The sequence below is a fragment of the Anguilla rostrata genome, chromosome 6 (genome assembly GCF_018555375.3).
Source record: "Anguilla rostrata isolate EN2019 chromosome 6, ASM1855537v3, whole genome shotgun sequence".
NCBI classification, from domain to species: Eukaryota; Metazoa; Chordata; class Actinopteri; order Anguilliformes; family Anguillidae; genus Anguilla; species Anguilla rostrata.
In genome coordinates, this window is record NC_057938.1 from 42,954,676 (window position 1) to 42,967,710 (window position 13,035).

The window sequence follows — 13,035 nt, forward strand, 5'->3', positions numbered from 1 at the left end:
TACAAATCATTCCTGCTGCACCCTCATGTGACTCACAGCTTCCGTGACAATACTACACTAAAACACCAAGAGAAAAACAGGGAGGGAAGCATCAGACAAGCTCTACTTTGACCAAATCACAAAGAGAGACTAAGAAAGCAGAGACATTTTTGGAGAAGAACAAGACCAAGGGGCAGGTGGTGGAAATGCTGAATCAGTTAGTTGCTTGCAGGGAAGGAAGTTACATTCCATAGTCATACAACAAGGTGTACTTCCTTTTATCAGGAGGGCATTCACAAGTTTTTTTGTTGGCCTACATTGTTACCAAGCAATGCTGGATAACCGCATCACAATTTTAAGTAAATGTCACCCACGAAAATAAGCATAATTGCGAAAACTCACAAGCATTAAATGAGAAAAATATACATTATTGTCATCCATCAAAAACTCCAAATTACCAAACAAAACCATTTGCCATTTCAGAGTTCTGTTTTTCTTTAAGAATACACAGGTGACATGTATTTTTCCCTCAGAACTCACAGCCATGATCCAGTAAGTATAAACACAGATTAGAGATGGTTCACACCATGTCAAACCATGTTGCCTTTTCAGTAACAGAAAGGCTCTTGGGCAAACAGATAAGCAACAACACACCTTTCAAGTGGCCTATTTTGTATTATGCAAAAAGTCAATTGCACAATTAATGGTTCTGACTGATAATCTCTGTATTGTCTTCATCCATCCTCCACTGGTATGGCAACAATTAACTGACAGAAAGGGTTTCAGCCAAGAGCAGCTGTGTATGTAATTAATGGGGATGTTTTACAAGCCTGGAGAAAGAACGAACAGAAACCTTTCCTACAAGTCTTCATACCCTTCCGTCTTGAGGAAGCCTAGTGTTGCTAGTAGTTGTGCTCTAGGAAAGCATTATTAAACTGAATTTAATCAATCCCAAAGCCTATTTCCAACACAATGCTTTACTCTCACTTTGCTCATTTTTGTGATAATTTGCTACAAGTTTGCAAGATGTAAACGTGTGAGCTCACTATGCTTAGGCGTCAAATTATCAACGTTGGAGTCTAAATCGAGAACAAAAGCATGCGATAATTTCCCTTTCCAGACGAAATATACAGACTTTTTAAAAATCATGTCTGGGTACAGTCTTTTTCCTCAAAAGGCAGTTTCACATATCCACAAGTCTTGTCCAAAGCGCTTTGCTCTATAATTACAATCCAAAAAGCCCTGCACTGAAAATGCCGTGGAGCCGAGTCGAGTCAAGACAAACACTGCGCATATGTTTGGCAGAGTGCGACCATACATCGAACTGCAGGCTATACTCAGGAGACTACCAGTTAGAACAATCATAAACCTTATAAACAACTGTCATTAGAACACACCCGAATCATTGTTTTTTCCGGACGCAAGCCCTGTGTTCAAAGTGCGAGTAGCGTTAGCAATAGTAACTTGGACATGAAAACGCTATTTCGCAACAAATACTAACTCGGTGTTCGCTAGACGCCTCTTGATTTTACTGAAATGTATTAGTGCAATTTCTCCGAACATAAAGTCGCTAAGTTGCAATAACTCATTCGGCACACAGGTGGCTTTTCAATCTCGCAAGTGCGCCTCCCATTCATCATCAGTTTTGACAACAGAAGTCAAGCAAAATGCTTTTCCTAAAAGTTTTTAATATGGGTATGGGTAGGCTACTTGTAAATATAATGTTGCATGTTATAATATTAAACGTTAAGCTTTTCAGAAATTTCGAGTCAGGCTAACTTCGGCTAAATAAGTAAAAACTTCTCTGCCAAGCAAAGAGATTGGATTATTAGCTATTGATATGGTAATGTTATTGTTTGGGAAGAGACGCAACAGCTGTGATCCTGAGATGCAAAATCCGGCAGACTTGCAACAGCCTAGTACAAAAACATTACTGGCATCGTAATTCCACATAGGCTAGCCTACATCACATAAAAGTACGATTAACGTAGAAAAGTGTTAGATAAGCATGAGCGAAAAGTTTACAAGTTATATCTAAATACCTAAGCAGGACGTTTGCAGCTATAACCTATGTGCTCTCACTGCTAAATTATCTCTACTTGCATATCCTTATAACAGCAAACCACCCGTTTCCCAAACTTACCAGCGGTTTCAGACAATTATCCTGAAGAATACTCTAAAAGGTGATCGGTGACGTAGCCTACACTTGTGTAATTCCATTCACTTCTAAAAAGTATTTCGCTTTGTTGTTTCAGCAGAAGTCTATCTTCGTTTTGCTCCAGATCACTCCCTACAGTTTCATGCGTTCTGTTCTGGACGACGATGCTCAACAATTTCTTAACTAAGCAAGCTCTACTACCATGTCAACTCCTCTCAGACAATGCTGCTCTGCTGGTAGCCACACCTCTATGTGACAGACATCTCTATCCATCTATCACAAGAGCGCGAGCATGATCTAATTTGAATATGTATTTAAAACCATTGATCGTAGCTTATGGGCCATTCTTTCGGAACACTTGTGTTACTTCACGTCCCGTACAAAGTCAGGGGGAACTTGAAACATAGCGCTATGATTGTTATTCATGGTGATTTTTTTTTGGCAGTAAATGGACATACACATTCTTTTGCTACTTTCTTCATACAAACAATTTAGCAATTAAATTTTTCCAAGAACATTAGGGATATTTTCAGGTTTTCTCTGGTGTGAGTTAGTCAGTCACAACAAAATGATTGTGAATGAAATCGCTAGAGAATCGTTATAAGTTCCTAAAAGTGCACTAGTGACATACGTTTTCTTGTTGAAGACACAGAGTAAGTAAAGATAAAATAGATTTTATGTTATTGTTGGATGATTTTGAAACTGGAGTCAAATTGAAACTGACATGGGGAAAGATCAGAAATTCAGTCCTTTACCATTGCATACTTCCCCCCGAGGGGTTAATTAAATGCTCTGTTAATTCCATTAACAGGGTAATATTTCTCTAGGGGTTTATTGCTTGGTAGAAAAAAGTGCTATGCAACCTTTTAAACACGCAAACAACCTGCCATCACTGCAACAACAGGGGGGTTAAACATGCAATTGTCAGGCAAATTTGTTGACGAATATTGTTGTTTTCATTTACTACCCACAACATTGTTGACAAATGCTGTTCTTATTTTTTTTACTTTAAACTAACAAACTTTATGTTTTAACCTACCAGTCAAAACATGAGTGTAACTTTTGAAATTGCGAGAGAATATATTCTATTTTGAATGAATGGTGTTACTCCTTAATGACTTTCAATCTTATAGCTACTTGTTGCGCTGGTGTAATAATGTAGGCATTCTCACAAAGAAAAATAGAACAAAAACTATCACTAACGTATGCCATCTTAACCCTGAAGCGCACCATTAACCAATGGTTGAAGTAACAGCATTTGTGGAAAATGTTTTTGATGAAAATGTAAACACATTCTATAAGGGCGGGGCTCTAAAGAGCTCTGAAGAGTATTTAGCTGGCTCCTGTACTGAGATCAAAATAACCAGAGAGAACAACGTAAGCGAGCATAAGCTGGTCTTTGTTTACCATGTGGCTGTTCTTGGGGTGGCCAGTTAGCCTGCAATTATCCCATGTTTGAACATACTACACCCCCCCCCCCCCCCCCCCCCCCCAAAAAAAATGTCTTGGGCAGTTGTGGGTGGGAATGAGGAAATGTCATTTGACACCACACATTAGCTCTGCCTTGAATCCCGAGATTCATAACAGAGTTTCACAATGCTTTCTTTAAGCCCTTCACTCGATTTGCAGCGATTAATGACCAATTTCATCAGCGTGTGGTAATATTATGGTATATTTAATTAGAAGAAGAAATTGTATTTTTAAAGGATTTTCTGCATTTGCTGGTTTTGAAATACCACTGCCGTTACAGACTGTCCTGTAACTGCTTTATGAAACAGGGTCATAGTCAAAATGATCACTATCATGCCATTCAAAGATCTAATCATTTAATAGAGCCCACGGGCTGCATCCCCTCTAATATCTCACATTTACACTGCCGGTGTAATCTGCAATGATTGCTCCTTTAATATTAAGGGTGGGGGGTAATTACAGTCAAGCCGATTTGCAGGTGGGGATGAGATGTGCATAAGGGACAGTCTGTGAAACCGAGGTTGAACTCTATGGGTCCCAGGTTCAGTCATAAGGCAAGGCACGGAGTCCACGTCAAAAGGCTACTTAACCTGAATTGTATCCAATAATATCCAGCTGTACAGATGGATAATGCGTTTTAAAAAAAAACCTCAGCTTTGTGAGTCAGCTTTGATAAGGATGCTTCTCGAACAAAAATAATAAAAAAATCCCCGTGGCAGCTATTGTACAGTACGGCCTAGCCATTATCACACGGCACTGTTCATCACACTCTGTCACTGAGAGGGAGAGAGAGCCCTTTCACTCGGGGTAATAGCTGTGGTAATTTGGTCATGTGGAGCATAATGGGGGCAGATACGCTGGGCTTTTGTCTGCTGGGGGAGTGGAGGAGCCTTGTGCAGAATTTTTGTGCTGTTGCACAGGGTAGCAAAGGCCAGGGTGACAGAGGAAGCCAAGCACAAGAACCTGTGTACCTGTGTGTAGGGTTACCTGTGTGTAATATTACAACCTGTGTTACCACAGCTAGTAATATTATAAATAACCACACAAAGAAGAAGAACATGGTCATTTATGACTTTATTTGAAATTTTCCATTCAGGGTTTGGCAGCAGATTTATCCATAGCAATTTACAGTAAACAATGAGATTCAAGCATTGCATGAAAAGCTCAAAAAGCAGCATTTTATTTCAGTTCAAAGCACAATACAGCATTTTTGTGTTTGCCAAAAAGAGCACATTTAAAATAGCAGCTGCACAATGTAAAATTACACAGTGTAGCTCTCGCTAAGACTGTGATAAACAGGCAACATAAAAACAGGAACAATGTTTGCAGGGAAACCGTTTGTACAGTCATGGTATAAACATGTGAAACTCCTCCTTGGACCAGAACTTAATCAAAACCCTGTTTCATTTCCTGCCATCTCAAAGCACATTACATTCCAAGTACCAATGTGGTGTGGTCCGGCCTTGGAGGTAAATCTGCTCTGACCATTAAAAATGTATAACGTTTCCAGTTGGAGGACACTGCTAGTCTCGCTACTGGTCTCTGGCAGTACAGAAATGGCCGCAGGGCCAAGAAGGATGTTAACTTGCCTGGTTTGTGGCAGCAAAATGGCATAATGACACAATATATAAAACCCTGTGGACACATTCAGGTCTCTGTCCAAAAAAAAAAGTTCTGGGCATTCAAACCAGCTGTCAAACAAAGGTTTTTATTTTATGGAAAATATTGCACAGTGTGCGTGTAGTATAATTTTGCACACCGACTGACTGGTACTGTTGAAATGATTCAAAAATGAAGATGACATTTTGAGGTAGGAAAAGCTAAGCCCCCACATTCTGTCTTCAACTGAACTCAAAAGACTGATTTTCCATTGTATATTTTGACCATAATTCCATAAGGATGCCATTTTGCCGGTGGGGGAATGACCTTCAAATCATAACGCATGAAGAGTTTAAACGCTAATTTGAGGCGGCTTGTGTCTGCCATTTCTCGATCTTGTGATTCAAGCACAAAGGATCACAATTCATTTAAACGGGACTCCATAGTTCACAGCACGGCGAAACAAGTTAAGTATATTACATGAGGAATTCATGCATAGCTTCTTGTCTTCGTACAGAGGAAAGTCCCCATCACCAATTAAGAAATTCTATATCATTACGTTGTAACAAGAAAGACCTGATTTCTATTAACTGAACATGAGTGGTCTATTATACCGTACACATATGAATCTTAAAGTCTAAAGTGAAAGAAAACTATTGCACCTGCCAGTGTCTCGTTAAAAATAATTAGCATTAAACATTAGTATTAGTATTAAACACAGGATGGAATCATTTGGCTTCGACTTTCAAGTCATTATCTAGGCATGCAGGTTTCATTCATGCTACACAAAATGCATTCCAACAGCCATTATGAAGCATGTAGAACAATTTCAAAACAACAGCACATCTTTATAAATTGTTCACAAAGCTCAGGAGGTAAGAGCGGTTATCTGGCAGTCCGAGGGTTGCCGGTTCGATCCCCCGCCCTGGGCGTGTCAAAGTGTCTCTGAGCAAGACACCTAATTGCTCCCAACGAGCTGATTGGTACCTTGCATGGCAGCCTTTCACCATTGGCGTGTGAGTGTGTGTGTGAATGGGTGAATGAGAGGCATCAATTGTAATTGTAAAGGGCTTTGGATAAAAGTGCTATATAAATGCAGTCCATTTACCATTCAAATTTGAACGCATTTTGAGCAGAGTTGACTCAGGTGAAATCATGTGTTATACCAGCATTTAACTTGACATAAGTCATTTTTCATACAGCATTGTATTTTGTTATAAATGATTTATTAAATTGTTACCTCATGTTAATGAAGGTGTTATATGTAAGGCATGATGGCTTTAAGGAATACACTGAATAAGATTTGACCCAATGTTCAGCTGCAATCTTCTTCTTCCCACATAAATCAAAGACAAATCACAGCTTTTAAGTTCATAACAGTAGGTGCCTCAAGGGCAGTTGGTGTGTCAAGTAAGCTAAGGACTAAGTATTTCAATGTATGTGTGCTCATAATATTATGTGATCTGTTCCCACGGGTTGTAAAATAACCAGTACCGACAGTATGTTGACTTTGGGCTTTTTACATCCAATTTGGATGATGTAGTTTCAGAAACACAAGCCCAAGAGCTTTGGGTCAAAATTAATTGTTTTGGAGCACAGACTAACGCACACATACTTAGTTGCAAAGGACTTGCACATAATTGCTGATCATCAGGGTAATGAAGCTACATTAATTAGCTGAGCTTATTCATTCAAAAGAAGTGCAGTAGAGATCCATCATGTACAAAACACCATAAAAAGAATAACACACTTAATTGTGCTTTCTGTTTTCCACAAGGCAATAAAAACAGCATGAACATCTTAATGTTCGAAGAATAACAGGTCATGTGCTTTGGCTTATTTTGTTAAATTTTACAGGCTAGCCTGACATGACTGGTATTTGAATAAATCTGGAGGGGGTTGCTACGTTCATGCTGAATGTTCGGTATGCGACAAAGACAAACAGAGAGAGGTATCCTTGATAAAACAGCAGTCTCCTCCAAAACTTACCCGCCCTTTTTTTTAAAAAACAACCAAATTCACAGGGGCCGATATCGAGTGCACATAGGAACAATATCTCGCCGGGGCAGACCGAAGCCTCGTCTCGTCAGCTGGCCAGGTAACACAATGTCCCCTCTGTGAGCTCTCTGGCACGGAGCCACGTCTCTCCGGCTGCTCTTCACACGCGGCTAAAGCTGTTCTCGCTTGCGTTTAGTTGTGAAATTCAATCTCGGGGAGCGCTCCGCCGGGTTCATGTTTCTCATTTTCTGCGGCGTCCCCGAGGACGCGAGCCGCGCGTGCGGTCAGACAGAACGCTTGTGCACATAAATCCCCCCCGCCTCCCCCCGTTTTCGGCTCGGAGAGAGACGCAGTCCAGCAGAGTGCAGTTTCGGGAATCGTTGGGCAGAGCGTTCTAGGCAATTGGCCTACTGGGCCGCGTGTATGGGTCTTGAGGGGGTAATTGTAGTCTGTGGCGCATCATGCTTTTTTTGGAGGGGGAGGGTGCTCTGTTACATTACATTACATTACATTATAGGTATTTAGCTGACGCTCTTATCCAGAGCGACTTACAACAGAGTAACCAAACTCAGGATCAAGTCCGCTTAAGTCCAATTGAACAACATGTAGATAAAAAGCCTTTACTATGATGCATACAATAAGGAGAAACAAGATAGTCTGAACAAAAATTTTTCTGTTATTTCTGGGGTACACGTTTGGGGCCCTCTTTACCTGAGGCACTTTGCTCCACCTCATTGTTCAGTACGTCTCGTCCTCAGCGTGTTTTCAACCATATTTCTGTCTTCTAAATTCTGCTCTAACCCCACGGCGTGAGCGGCGGTGTCACAGATGCTAGCCCAGCGCTGTCTCATTACCGCTGTCCCTCTGAGAGTTTGGCACCGGCCCTCAGCGGTTTGGCTTTTCCCCTATCAAGCCCCCTTTTCCATCTTGAGCCATTTAATCTCATTGCACATGGAAATGGGTTTTAGCGGCCTAAATTAACGAGAAATACAATTATTCAAAACTGTAAGAAGATGAGGGAGGGAAGACAGCGATGGGTAGGCACACAGGGGACCAAACTGCCTGTCGGCAGTTGATATGCATGATCATTAATATTTATTCTCCCTCATCAAAGCAGAACAATATTGACAATATAGATTAGGCCAGATTGAAGCAATGTACGGTGGGTGGTTTCTGAGGGAGCTGAGGATTGTGGGATACGCCTTTTTCCACCTGCCTTATTGTCAAATATTTGTAGTTATTTGCGATTTCAGTGATTTTTCATGCCATTTTAACTGCAGACTTTGACAGCTGAGTTCACAGTTAGGTTTAGAGTTTTTATATTTGGCAAATATTTTCGCAACTCATTTGACAGTCATGGATACATAGGACACAATGCCGATATGGCCGCACATTGTCCCCATGTCAGTAGTCCTAATGTAGTGCAGATTCCCCAGCCAAAATGCATATTCTGTATATCAGATAAGCAGGAAGGTAATGGATACCATTTTAAAACCCTGTTATGACTGTTGTTTAGGGCTGGAACCCACTATGAGGAAATATGGTCCTTAACCTGATGATTGCTAAAGCAGTCACTTGCCTGTTTGACAAAAAGAAAATGACACACATTCTCGGTTGAAACAACAAAAATAAGAGCCTTTCGGTCAAAGACTGAGTTGAGTTCTTTGTCTGAAAAATACATAGCAAAACTAGAACTGGTTCATCCACAAAGGGTTTTTGACAGATTTGTCTTTGTGCTGACAATCAATCATGCAAGTTACCCAAAATGCATCTGCGTGAGAAGACAGACTGACATTTTCCTAGAGAATCCTTTTGAGATGGTCACATCTCAGAGTGTTGTGCTATTCTCACCCTCCCCCCCATCCCCCGCTCCCATTAATTGTGTGTGAGAAGAAGAAAGAGAGAAAATAACTGGTGTGTCATCTAGCATTTCGTTGGCATCCTCTGTAAATGTGATAACACTTTCCTGAACCACAGACGCTCCACGGAATGTGTGTGTGAGTGTCACCTGACGCCAACAGCGATTCCAGTTCCATTTTAGCAGTAAGGCTAGCAGCTGCCCTCTGCAGAAAACAGCAGAGTTTTTGTTTCGAAACGTTTTTGTTTCACTCCCTTCGGTCCTTTCACATGACATGCAGTGGTTTGGCTGGCAGGAATGAAGTTATTTTGGACATTTTCTCATCATCGACCATTAAATTATGCGGTATCCTTCATTAAAGGTTATTTATGTGTCATTGGACATGGCAATAATACAGCGAAAGGCATTTTGTTGAACCTTAAAACCAGTTTTCTCCTAGATATTTTTTTATTATTATTGAGCCTTATTAATTGAGCCACAATGCAGATGCTTTATGTTCAGTGGCATTTATTGACTGCAGTTCATTTTGTGAGGGAGCGATATAAAATAGTGACAAAAGGGGTAAGGCAGGAGGGCAGAAATTCATGATACATTAAATCATTTTCTCCTGGGTGCTTTTTCATGCCTGACTGTTCTGAAGTGCAAGCGTGCATACTACATAGAGCGCTTCACGACCGATGTCTGTGGCAGCAAGATTCCCCCGATTAATTCTCATGTCCTTGGAAGGACAAAACTTGTAGCGTGATCTACTGTGTACTTTATCCATACTTGCCCTTCCCAAAGACAGAGCTACGAGAGACTACTTGTATTCCATAAAACCAATTAAGCATTTTTTAAATTAAATGTAATTAATCAAGAAGTATTCCATACCTGTCAAGAAATTATACTAGAGATTAATGGCCTCATTTGAATTCCATCAGGATGTTCAATAAAAGTAGCTTTCTCAAGATATACGCACATGAACAGCCAGTGATGATGAGATAATGCATTTTAAATTGAAGCACCTTTGCTCATACTGCACACAATAAAATGTTCAGTGTTAAAACAACTCTTAAAGAGCACTTGTGGTCCCTTCTGGACACATACGTACTTTGTTAGAGTCAAATGAACACTGGACATGTTACTGAGCGTTTTCTTACTTAATGATGTATATGTGCTACAGTACATACAACACAGAGCATGAGCATGTAGTTTGTCTACTTGCTTTTGAAGACACAGCCTCTGTTTGCTGCTAAGTGGGCTCGCAAAGGGGGGTGGGGGGTGGGGGTGCGTGTTGTAACCATTAAAGCAAATCCAATTCTAACTCAAAGTGGCATCACACAGATATACTTGTATGGAGATGCTCCGGGACTCTGTCCCAGCCAACTATGGGTAAGCCCCCCAAGAAAGAGTTTCTCTCTCAGATGTATCCAAGCACCAGAAAATTGATTAAATTAGGATGCACAAAATTTGGTGCAGCATACCTTCCGGCATGGTGGATTTGAGATATTTGCTTTGGATCCTCCAATACATTTTAGGACCTCATTGCCCCCCTTATCAGAGAGTAGCAGAAAGAAAAAGTGGTGTAAACTTCTTGCTCAGTATGTGGTTGTTCTGGCATTGTGCACCTTAGTCTGCACTCATGCAGGGTTCAAACTAAGATCACATCTTGGACGTGCTTGGCTAAATGTAATGTTTGTGATGTGAGAAGTCTTATCAGCGGGCCGAGATTGGGATGACTCATCCTGTCCACCGGTGATGCCTGCCTTGCCGTGTGCCTGCCTGTGCCCGCCTGTGCTGAGGAGATAACTGCACCCCTGCCAGCGTAGTTAAGCCCCAGTGTGAGACACAACACGTAAAGCGGCGCGACCTTTTACACTGACATTTCTTCATGAGAATTCCTTTTCGCTGCGTGGTACGTTTACACAAAGAGATCGTTCCAGCTCTTCAAAGTCTTCAGTGTACCTCAAATCTTCCTACATTCTCAGCATATGAGACAGAGATGGAGATGGCTTTCCCGTATGGAAAACAGCAGACAACGGGACACGTTCTGCCCTGGCTTGGCACGGCCTTCGCAGCATTGTAATTGTCCTCTGGGCGGCATCTGCGTCTGGCACTTTGACAGGCTCGAAACGTTTACACCTCCTCCTTCGCTTAATCTCCGCTGTAAGGAGGTGGGAACGGTTCCCTTTCAGCGATGGGCTCCCATTCAATTCAACTGCGCGTATTCAGCCACGCGTACACAAAGATGCTCATACACGCACACACAGGCGTTCACACACAGGCACACCCGGCATGCACACACACATTTACTGTTAACAGTGTAACTGTCAGTTTGAAAAACACTTGCATCTGGCTATTGAAGTTTTTGTTGGAGATTATATCTAATCTCAGCGAGCTCGTCTTTATCTACACTTTTGCTTTGAAGCTTTTCCCATAAACCCTCCAAGTGACTTTAGTTAACATAATGGTGCGTTATTCCTGAAAATGTTTGTACAGATGGTATAACATTCCTGCTTTCTCTGTAATTTCTTTTTAAACTTTAGATACAGAACAGTAGTGCAACTCAAAAGGTGAGAGCAACAGACATAAAAACACAAGGCATTACACTAACAGCTCCACACTGGCATCTTGTGGACAGCCACAGAACTTCATCTACTTCCCCCAATCTCCATACAAACACGCCATCACTTAATTTAATGGCATTACACAGAGCATCTGCTAGACACAAACACAAAAGATCAGGGATCGAAGCTAATTAATTCAGCAGCACATAATCCCAAAGGAGGCAGCAAGAGCAATAAGTGTAGGCTCAATTCACAACTTGTCAACAACCCCACTGAACATTAAACTAAGTCGTATAAACAAGAATAAAACCATCCTAAAATGCATTAAACAACACTATACACACAATAGCAAAAAACATAGGATGAAAACAGCCAATACATGAGACCTAATAAGATGTTAGGGATGGGTAAAAGTACTGGAGGGTCAGGGTGGAGGAACCCAGGGTCAGTCTGAATAGGTGAGTTAGTCGGTGTAAGAAGATGGCCAACATCTCGGCTGTTCTTACCACCATGGGAAGGACACTCCACCATGAGGGCCCAGAACAGACAGCACACGTGACCGTGAAGCGCGGGCTCGGAGAGGGTGAGGAGCCAGAAATGCCTAGGCCAGGACTGCACAACCCTGTTCCTGGTGATCAATCGTCTTGTAGGTTTTCATTTCAACCCTAATTTGGCACACCTAATTCTACTAATTAGCAACTCAATGAGATCTTTAGCTGTTGAATGAGGCGTGCTTTGTTAGGGTTGAAGTGAAAAGCTACAGGATGGTAGATCTCCAGGAACAGGGTTGAATGGCCTAGGCTTTGGAACAGAGGGGGCTGGCTAAAGTGTGCTAGCATGTATGGTCTGAAGATCTTCAGAAGCCATTAAGGGGCATTTCTCTTGGTAGGCTAACACCAATGTTTTAAATTTGAGGTAAACGGGTATGGGTAGCCAGTGGAGGGCAGTGAGGAGCAGGGTTACGTGGGAGTGTTTCCAGAGGTTGTAGACTACACGAGTGGCTGGCATTCTGGACTAGCTGCAGAGGCCTGTTGGTGGAGGCAAGGAGGGCAGAAAGAAGAATAAAGGGCCTTAAGGCCTGTTTACAGTAGAGAAGTTAAGAGACCAGAGCTCACACCATCATACCCATCGAAAGAAATTAGGTCAAATAATTCAAATAATTCATAAATGGCCTGCTTCACACAGCTACAATGTACCATTCACTAAGAGGGACTGGAGGTACAGGGGGGAAGCCGCTTTTCATGGCTTTGTAAAGAGCACTTACGGTGCAGTCAGTCTCAACGACCAGGTGGGGAAAAGAGCCGAAGAGCCGTGCCTTTTAATTTAATCACGCTCTTCATTTCACAGAACAGCCAGTTCCTCGACGGGAACATTTCGCGATAGGAGCTCGTCTCGGGGCCGCACGGCAAGCGGAACCGCGGCGCTAA

General features: G+C 41.8%; 1 protein-coding gene across 1 annotated transcript in view; it reads right to left on the reverse strand.

The window, feature by feature from the left end:
• The window catches only part of LOC135257271 (rho guanine nucleotide exchange factor TIAM2-like), a 58,433-nt gene extending 56,044 nt beyond the window's left edge, over positions 1-2,389 (reverse strand). The window contains exon 1 of the mRNA XM_064339842.1: positions 2,123-2,389. The gene's annotated coding sequence lies outside the window, so the exon portion shown is untranslated. The remainder of the gene's footprint in view (positions 1-2,122) is intronic.
• Positions 2,390-13,035: the final 10,646 nt, after the last annotated feature.